We start from the raw sequence: 10,631 nt of genomic DNA on the forward strand, positions 1-10,631 counted from the left end.
AATCCAGCAGGAGGATCCCCCAGCTCTGTCCGTGTGTTAGATTTGGTTTTCTGTCCCCCTCGAAGCACTTTGTTTTTGATTGTTGTAGAAGGGTTTTCACAGAGGTCTGGACTTTTGCTACTTCTAAGCTACCATCTTGACTCTGCCCTACCTCCACTTCCCCCAAGATTATTCTTATGCAAGTGTGAAAGATAATTGTATCTGGGGTATAATTTGAAGATCAACAAAAGATCCTAAACCCAACTTTGGCATCCTTTTGATTCTCTTTTTTGCCTTGGTTTCTCCATAATTGATATTCTGCCTCCTAAGTTATTTAATATCCTTGTATATCTCATTAGTTGCCCAGCGTATTCAACCATTGAATCTTATCCATGCTTTTTGTGTGTGTGTGTGTGTGTGTGTGTGTGTGTGTGTGTGTGTGTTTTTGCGTGTTTTATTTTTTTTTTCGGTCAACAGTGTCTCATGCTCTAAGATTATCCTTCTCTCCTATTTTTAATAAAGCTTCCATTTTCTCAGCTTTTAAATAGCTGACACAGAAAAAGGGCATTTTCACTTTAAAATTGGTAGGTTAATAATAGGTAATAATTTAATGGATTACTTCTCATCCCATATTTAGAGGATATGGCTAGAAATAGGAATGCTTTAACTTGAAAAAATTAGTTTCTTATAGTGCAATTTCAGGTACCAGAGTAAGAGATACTTTGATCAGGGAGAACAAAATGTACATATGTGATGTGACTGTTATTTTTCCCTCTGTATTGCCTTTTTTTCCTTGCCTCCTTTCATTATTCTTTCTTTCTTTCTTTCTTTCTTTCTTTCTTTCTTTCTTTCTTTCTTTCTTTCTTTCTTTCTTTCTTTCTTTCTTTCTTTCCTTCCTCTCTCCCTCCCTTCCTTCCTTCCTTTTTCTCCTTCTCCTACCTCTGCTCCTTCCTCTTCCCCTCTTCCATTTTATTCCTCCTCCTCTTTTTCTTTTTCTTCCTTTTTAGCTTCATTCTCTTCCTCTCTGTCAGAAAATTACATTTTTTTCTTTATAAACTTCCCCATTAAAATATTTGTATATTTGTACATGGTATTATCCTAGTAGAATAAAAACTGAAAACAGACTGTTCCTTACTTCATCTTCATGGCCCCCAGTCTGACACAGTGACTTGAAAATTTTAGGCATTTAATAAATATTTATTGAATTAAGATGAATCTTATTTTGTTTAGGTTTGATCCTGGAAAAGAGTATATGGTTTTGCTCATGTTTTATGGACCATCAAGCTTAGAGAGGATACATCATTCTAAGAAAGTTGTTTTTTGTTATATCTATAGGCAGCTCCTGAATTGACAGGTAAAATGATTTCTTTGGCCATGTTAATAACCATATCTATTGCTTCATTTGATCACCTACCATGCATTCAGTTCTATGGCAGTTACCCTCAGATCATTTGGCTGATTTATTTGATTTTGGTGGTTGAAGAAGTATCTAATTTTATTTAGTAATTATCTATTAAATGCTTCACATTAATATAGTACTTTGCAGATTTCCAAGAGGTATAAAGAAGTGTTTCAAATATATAAGAACAAGAACCATACTCCAATACATTTTCTAATACTTTAACAGCATATGAATAAGTAGTTCTCAAAGAAAGATATATCGAAGTTAGTTATTAATAGCCATATTTTATTAATCTAATTTGGTATTTTTTATGCATTTGTCTAGCACATGATATTTTTAGTTGCATTTTAAGTTACCATTTATTTTTATGTTTAAATATGCAACAATATAATATTTAAAACTATTTTCCTGATACTTTTTTATTCTCTGAATTTTTAACAATTATCAAAACACAGTTCTACCTTACATAAATTAAATTGGCAAAAATGATGAGAAAAATAAAATAAAATTGTTGAAGAGGCTGTGTGAAAGGAGCAACAGTAATGCATTACTGATACAGCTGTGAATTTGTTCAGCTAATCTTAAACATATTTTGGAGCTATATACAAAAGTTCCTAAGCTGTGTATACTGCTAACCCAGTTGTACCACTTATAGGCATACATCCCAGGAATATTAAAGTAAAAAAAAAGAAAGGAATCATACTACAAAAGAATTTATGGTAGCTCTGTGTTATAGCAAAGAACTTGAAACAAAAAGGATGTTAAATAAATTATGGCCTTTGAATCTAATGGAATACTGTTGTACTATATAAAATGACAAAAGGGATGATTTCAGAGAAACCTGGGGAATCTGATGCAAAGGGAATTGAGCAGACCTTGGAGAACAATTTATACAATAACAACATTGTTAAGAAGCATATCTCAGAAAAATTTCAGAACTCTGATCAACACAATGAATAATCACTATTCTAGAGCACTGAAATGGAAGCATGCTAATCACCTCCTGAGAGAAATGATGAAATCAAGGAGCAGAATGAGACACTCATTTTCTATAACAGCCAATATAAGGATATGTATTTCTTGCTGAAGGATATTTATTAGAAGAGTTTGTTTTTTCTTTCTTTAATGGGAAGAGTGTATGGAGTTAGAAAGAAGTTAACACTTGTGTTGCCATTAAAAAGAACAAGAAAATAAAGAAAAGAGGGTCATTTTATTAATGCACAGAAGATAACAGTAGGAAGGTCAGAAGGATACACAAATTAGTGAGGCCATTTCATATTGAATTTATTATGTACTTAAAAGGAAAAGTAAACTGTACATAATATTCATAGTTATCATGTACTATCTTCTTTTAATGTGTTACTTTATATGTAGAAACAGTAATTTTATTTGATATTTGTTAAATTCAGAATAAAAATTAATAAAATGTAGTAATTTATATTTTTCAAAGCCCTTTTGTATAGCATATGCTACCTAATAATATTCGCTGGTATTTATAGAGTTCTTCATGCTTTACAAAGCACTTTCCAATTAATCACTGACTTCCCCTTTGTAATTTCCTTGGTCTAATTTCAAGAAACTCCCCATTACAGACCTCCCATAGAGATAGCAGGCACCTGGATCTGAGGCTGCTGAGGATATTGAAAGTATACCAAGGTTTCCTCTATGTCAGGCATGGAGCTTGGTGCTAGGAATACAAATACAAAGAATGAATTAATACTTGTCTCACAAAACTTACATTCTTATTTTCATCAGATCTTTACAAAAGCCTTATGAGATAATAAATGCAAGTAATTTGTAAACTCTTCAAATATAAATTTTGATTCAATTGGTTATACAAATGTATAACACTAAGGCATAACATGACATGGTAGAATCTGTGCAAAAATAAGACGAAGAGAATGAGAGGGGACAACTTCTAAAGCTGGAGGGGTTATCATTCTATCTTGTTCATTTTTTCATATGTAGTAGCAAATGCTCCCTAAATGTAGAGCTTAATGACTGTCCATTGTTTGATTGATGATGTTCTACCCTGCTACTAAGAAAGCAGAGCCTAATGCATGATTTACATATTCAAATAAGGACACAGTATGGATAGCCATTTCCAAAGATGACTGAGAAGGGTACTAGAAAACACTTGCCTTTGAAGTTCCTCCCAGGACTCTGTTTTTTCTCCAAGTCTGATCAGCTGCTAAATCTTTGGAAGGCAAGCACTAACAGTGCTCTGGGTCCAGCAGTAGTAGCCCAAATGGATATCCTATTCCTCCAATCAGCTTAGCAATTCTCCTTTTGTTTTCTCCCTACTCAAGGGAAACTGAATCCTCCTCTCCAACCTTGAAAGAGAGAGAGATAGCCTCCACTGCAATTCCCTGGCTATTTTCCCCTTCCCACTGGTGGTTAACTGGGCTGTCTAGATCCCCTTTCATCCCTTCTTGTTAGGGAAAAAATATTATTTAAACTACTTGAATGAGGAGGGAGTCACCAATTATAATCTTTCTACTAAGATGGAGAACCATTTAGCCTTATTATTTTCCCTGTCATTACATCCTTCAAAAGTTCACTCTTTGCCATCTGGTCCTGATGACAGCTAGGTGGCTCAGGGAGAGTCAGGCTTAGAGATGGGGAGTTTTTGAGATCAAATATGGCCTCAAACATTTTCTATTGGGTGACCCTGGGCAAATCACTTAACCATCAATGAGTAATTGATGGTGAACATATGGCATAGGTGCCAAAGATGGAACACAGAGTGCTCTCTGTGGACACACAGTCACCCCCTACCCCAGTTCAGTACTAGAAAGGCAAGGGTCTTGGGTGGAGCTGTTCTCCTCCCCCTCTCCACCTCACCGGATGACATTTTTTCACTTTCCCCGCCTCCTTGCCCAGAAGCCCAATGGGAGTGCACAAAGGGTAAGGTGAGTAGCTCACAGGCAACATAGCAGGAGAAGAGCACAGCACTGGGGCCACTCCCCTCCCCTTCTCTACACTGGCTGAAGACATTCCTCATTTCACCCACCCCTCTGCCCAGTGCCCAATGGGATCACTTTCTCCCTTCCCTGTGTGGGATAATAGGAGGGTTCAGGGCACATGATATAGGGGGAGGGGCACAGCATTTGGTCTTGGGGGGGGGTGGGATGGGGGTGGGGGCCTGGCACTCCTTCTCTTTATCACTGACCTAACCCTTACCACTCTTCTGCCTTGGAACCAATACTTAGTGTTAATTAATTCCAAGATGGACAATAAGGGATTTTTACAGGACTTCTGAACCCTACCATTTACCATGTAGCTGAACATTTAGAGCCACTTTTCCTGGCCTTGTAATTGAACCCTTCTATTTCCCCTTTCTCTGCCAATTAGAATATTTCTTGAGAGTTTCTTGATAGCTGACTCTGTCTAGCTTTTCTATTTGTACCCACAATTTTAAAGTTCTTGGTACACAATAAGTCCTTAAGACAATGAAGGATTTTGAATATTATCATTCAAATACATTCATTCATTCAGTGAATCTTCAACAAAGGGCATTTTCAGCTGAATGTAATTTGAGTTAAGAATATTTTTGATTATATATATATATATACATATATATATATATATGTATTTGTATATATACAGACCTTACTTCTAGACTAAATACACCCTGACTCCTACTCCAGTCTCTCTGGCCTTGAAAGGATGAGGACTGCTAATTGGTTGAGTTAAACAAGAGATCCTCCATAGTCTTTCTGTGTTCATGATTGGTCTTTATGGCAGCTCAGCCTTGGAACCTATTTAAAGCTCTGAGCAATTTTAGAATCAAGTGTCTGCTCTCTTTGATGGAAGGGCTACCTGGGTTATTTTCTCATAATTAGCCTAAATAAGTTACAAAGGGGAAACACTGTTGCACTTTTAATAAGAAAGACAATAGGTTCCAAGTAATAATTATAATCTATTTAAAAAATTATTAACTCAAAACTTTGGCAGAAAGTGTTTATATAGCATTACACTGAATATTTCTCCTATTTAAGGGAATTTCAAAATATGGGGATTGTCTTGGAAGTTTCAGGATACAAGAAGTAAAAAGAGGCTATAATCCTGTTCAAAAATTGGACCAGCATTTACTCATGCATACTACTAGAAATTCATGATTTACCTGCGCTTTGAATTGTTAGATGATGGGCTACAATTAGTCACATACTGCACTAATCAATTAAAAAAATAAATAAATAAAATCTTTACTAGCTAGTAACTGATGGTGCCAGGAAAAGAAAGAAAATTTTTTTGATTCTAATTCAAGTGTTCATATAAGTATACAATGTTGCCTCAAATGACATAAAGGGAAGCAATCAACTAGAAAAAGAAAAAAACACTTAAAAAGTAAAATTTCCCTGATAAGGGTGTGACAGCTAGACCTCCAAATACATCTCTCTCTCTCTCTCTCTCTCTCTCTCTCTCTCTCATATATGTTGATGTATATATGTATGCATAGAGATATATGTATATATATGTTGAGAAATCAATCACTAGATAAATGGATATGAATGGATAGATATGGATATCATAGTCCTATCAGGGATATTTTATTACATACCTTATAAGTGTGTATATATACATATATGTGAATATATTTATATATATATATATGACCAAAGAGAAATTTAGATTAAAAAGCTAAGATTTTACTTCCTAACCTACAAATGGACCAAAATTACAAAAACAATAGAATAGTCAGTGTTGGAGGGGCTGAGGGACTGTTAAAAAGGAGGCCACACTAGTGTATTATTGATGAAGCTGTAAATTGGTCCAGGCATTCTGGAAAACAACTTGGAACTACAAGAAGAGTGACTAAAATGTCCATATCCTTTGACTAGAGATTATACTGCTAGGCATATACCTTAGAAAAAACATTGACAAAAAGAAAGGCTCCCTATATACATTTTGTAGTAGCAAAGCATTGAACATAAAGGTAAATGTGCATTATTAGGAACTGCTAAACAAGTTGTTGTAATGGAATAACACTGTGTTATAATTATGGAAATATAGAAATATTGATTCAAAGAGAAATAAGCAGAATCAGGAATACAGACACACATGCATATATGCATATATACACATACATACAAAAATGTATGCACATTGTATCTATATTGAATACAACAATATAATTGAAAAGAAAAGAAAAACAAAAGCAAAAAGCAATTGAAATTGAATGCTGTTAAATTGCAATGACTAAGTTTGGTTCCAAAGAGGAAATATGCCTCACAAATCCTCTTTACATGCAAGACAAGACATGTACCCCACGTTGTCATTGATCCTCTTCAAAAACAAAGAACAATGAACAATATGAGAATGCACTTCCCTGTGATTCTTTGTAGAGGTAGGGGATCAAAGATATAGAATATTGCATATCATGTCAATATATATTGTGCAGTTTTCTTAAACTTTTAAAAATCTTCCTTTTATAAAATTTTTTTTTATTAATTTACAAGGGCTGCCTCTCTTGGAGGGTTGGGGAGAGGATTGTGATGTTAAGTAAAGATTATGAAAATTAAAAGATATCACTAAAATATTTTCATGTAAAAATATTACAGAAATAGTGTATGTTTATTTAGGATGCCATCCTTATAGACAAAAGGGAGATAATTGGGTACTTTTAAGTGGATTGATACTTAATTTGACTAGTGATACCCAAATAAGCTGATTGTTATCAATTTAGGATAGATTAGGTTCTTTTTTTTTTTGCTTGCCAAAGAATTTTGTCCTTGATCCTATATATCTATTTTGAGATATTTTATTAAAGAAGGAGGTAAAGGTACAAGATTTTTGTTGTTGTTCAATCATTTGTCAGTCATGTCCAACTCTTTATGACCTCAAAAGTTTTGCTGCACATTTCTAAAGGATTTGATTTTCTTGGGCATATCACATTTGTGTATGACACAAAACTGGAAAGAATTAACATCCAGGAGGGCCAATCTAAGATTCAAAGATATTTTACAAGTATCCAGATTAAGCAAAATAATCATCCCATTGTATTTAAACCATATTTGTAGTATTGTGTTCATTATGGAAAAATATATTTTAGGAGGGTCATCAGAATACTGAAAAGGTAAATTTAGATAGTGATGGCGCTAGGAACAATGGTGCCGAAAAATTTATAGGAAGAGGAACATTGAAATTAGAAAAGATTATTTTTATTATATAACAAGAAATTTAAAAGTAGTCCCGAAGATATTCTGAAACAGAAACATTCCAAGCAGTTCTATTCAAGCAGTAGCCCACATTTTTCATAACAAAAGGACTTTAGGACAGCTGAAATTTCATACTGATGAGCGACTCTGGTAATCCCCTTTGGGTTTAATTAATCTGAAATGATCTACCACTTTGTCATTTGCGAAAGTCATAAAGACATTTGTGTCTTGACTTTGTAACTGGTTCACTTATCAATTGAAGCAAAGCTTATGAAATCTAGGAGCACTTGTATATGTGTGTGTGTGTGTGTGTGTGTGTGTGTGTGTGTGTGGCTATGTGAACAATGTGAAGTGGAATTTACAATTTATCCATGCTTCATTCATGCAGTCTCACTCATTAGGGAATCAAATATATCCATTGATACTCATTGATGAAATGTGCCAGGCTCTGTGTATTGGGGATACAAAGAAAAATACCTGGAGTCACTGCCCTCGTGAGACTTATAATCTATATTAATAATTGTCTCTTGAGGATTCTGATCCTGTTTTAAAGTTTGGAAAACAATTTTTTTATACCTAATGATATCTTTTCAGGAGTAGCATACCATTGCCATGTGATGCTAGTAGATAACACAAAAAAAGGCCTTTAAATTATAAAGGAAAATCTGTTTTGCCAATGTATACTATCTGCAGGTGAGGGCAAAAATACAAAGAAGAGGGAGTTATTTTTTCCTACTTTTTGTCTATTTTTACTCTTGCATGAGGATACTTGAAGGTTTCTCAAAGAAATGTTAAATTAAAAACAATTTCTCAGCAAAGACATTTGGAGACCATATGAGTTAATTGGGGTGGGGGGGAGTTTTGCTGCACATTTCTAAGAGATTTGATTTCCTTTGGGTCCATATCACTAGGAAGCACTTTGAATACAAATACCTAAATAGTTATCCTCATGGATAATCATCTAAATGACAACAAAGCCCTCGTAAGAGTGAAATAACAGAAAAACAAGAAAAAATAATGGTTGAAATGGAATTTTGCCAGACAGATAATGGAAAACATTGAATCAAGCACTTTGATTTTAATGTGACTCTGAAAGGTTCAAGATGACAGTATGCTTCCACAGTATTTTTTCTAAGAATTTTTTTGGATCTAGATCAGTGATATCATTGGTATCAGAAACTCAGGGTATGAAAACGTCCAGTGATTCAGGTCAGCAACACCTCTGAACTCATAATTTTAGAGTGTTACCTACTATACTGAGAGGTAAAATGATCTTCCTGTGGTCACAAAACCAGGGCTAATATGTGTCAGATGCAAGAAGTAAATTCTAGTCTTTCTGAGTTCAAGACTGAGACTTCTTAAATTACTGATCCATTTTTGAAGGAAAATCTGATTCTGGCAGGTGGATGTATAAAGGAAAACTATAGGCGAGAGATACAGCCCTAGCAAAAGACACAGACCTGTAACAGTATGTGAGAAGGATTTTAAATAATTCAGAGTAGCTGTAACATAGTTCTCAAAAAAGAAAGTAATTACAGGATCTCAAACTTGGAAGGGATTTCGGACGACTATATTCTGAAATAAGTTATAAGAATAATATGAAATACCATACAAATAGTTGTTTGTAGTCAGATTGTGGGGAGCTGTAAATACCAAACTAAGGTGTATAGGCTTTATTTGGTAGACAATGGGGTGTTACTGATAATTTTGAGTTGGGAGTAACACAATGAAAGCTATGTTTTAGGAAGATTTATCTGATACTGAATGGTAAACAGGATAAAACTAGAAATGGAGAGACCAGGAAAAGCGAAAGACCTTTCAGAAAGCTATTATAGGTGTCCAAGCATCTTGTGTAATTGTTGAACTAAGAAGGGAAAGGGAAAGGAAAATTAGGTACATTCTGTATAGATTACTGAATGGGACTTGTTCACTGCTTGGATGTGTATAAAAGAAGCATAAATATGATCCAAATTAACAGACTTGCTTGTTATCTGCCCTTTTTCTGAATATTAACCTATTTCAATAGAGAAATCTAAATTTGGTTTAATTTTTCATTCACATATAATATCACATTTAATTTTATTTAACATTCAAATTACTTTTTCAGTTTTTTGGTCATATTTTTGACATTCATTAAACCCTAAACAGAATAACCTAATAATTAAATATTTTAACTTTAAAAAATGTCTAGAAAAACATTCAGATTTTTAAAACATGCTGCTTGAAAGTATATGACAAATAAAATATAGGGAAAATAGTAATAATATGATTAGTAGACAAATTCATTTTGAATCATGGCAATATATTAATTATTTAGTCAACTTTAGAGAAAGATCTGTTTGTGAAGGTCTTTTAAGAATCCATTTAGGGGGCAGCTGGGTAGCTCAGTGGATTGAGAGTCAGGCCTAGAGACGGGAGGTCCTAGGTTCAAATCTGGCCTCAGACACTTCCCAGCTGTGTGACTCTGGGCAAGTCACTTGACCCCCATTGCCTACCCTTACCACTCTTCTGCTTTGGAGCCAATACACTGTATTGACTCCAAGACGGAAGGTAAGGTTTTAAAAAAAAAAAAAAGAATCCAACTCTAACATTGTATGATTCTTATAAATTTATTTGTTTCCATATTTTAATTAAATTAATCAAATTAAAATGAAATTGAGGATTTAGAATCTGAGTAGTCAAAATAATTATAATAATAAATGATTTTACTAAAATGATCTCATTTCTATATTTTTTGACATATTATTTAATTAATTTTATTAAGATGTATAATTCTATAAATTTATAACTTTTACCATATATCAATGATTTTATATAACATCTTAAATATTTTGTTATTCTCAAGCATGTTTCCCTTAAATACCTTAGAAAATGAAATCAAAGCATGCTATTCCTTCTTTATTAAACCTCAACTGATTTCCATGACTTTTATAGTTCTCTAATTATTAAAAAGATTTTTTTTGCCAAAGCAAAATAAAATAATTTCAAGTATTTGCCAAAATTGCAAGAAAATATACAATTGATATAAGATTTTACCATTGTTTCTTGGAAAGAGTAGAAAAAATTTAGAGGTAAAAAAATAAAAAATG

The sequence above is a fragment of the Gracilinanus agilis genome, chromosome 4, assembly GCF_016433145.1.
Source record: "Gracilinanus agilis isolate LMUSP501 chromosome 4, AgileGrace, whole genome shotgun sequence".
Lineage (NCBI taxonomy): Eukaryota > Metazoa > Chordata > Mammalia > Didelphimorphia > Didelphidae > Gracilinanus > Gracilinanus agilis.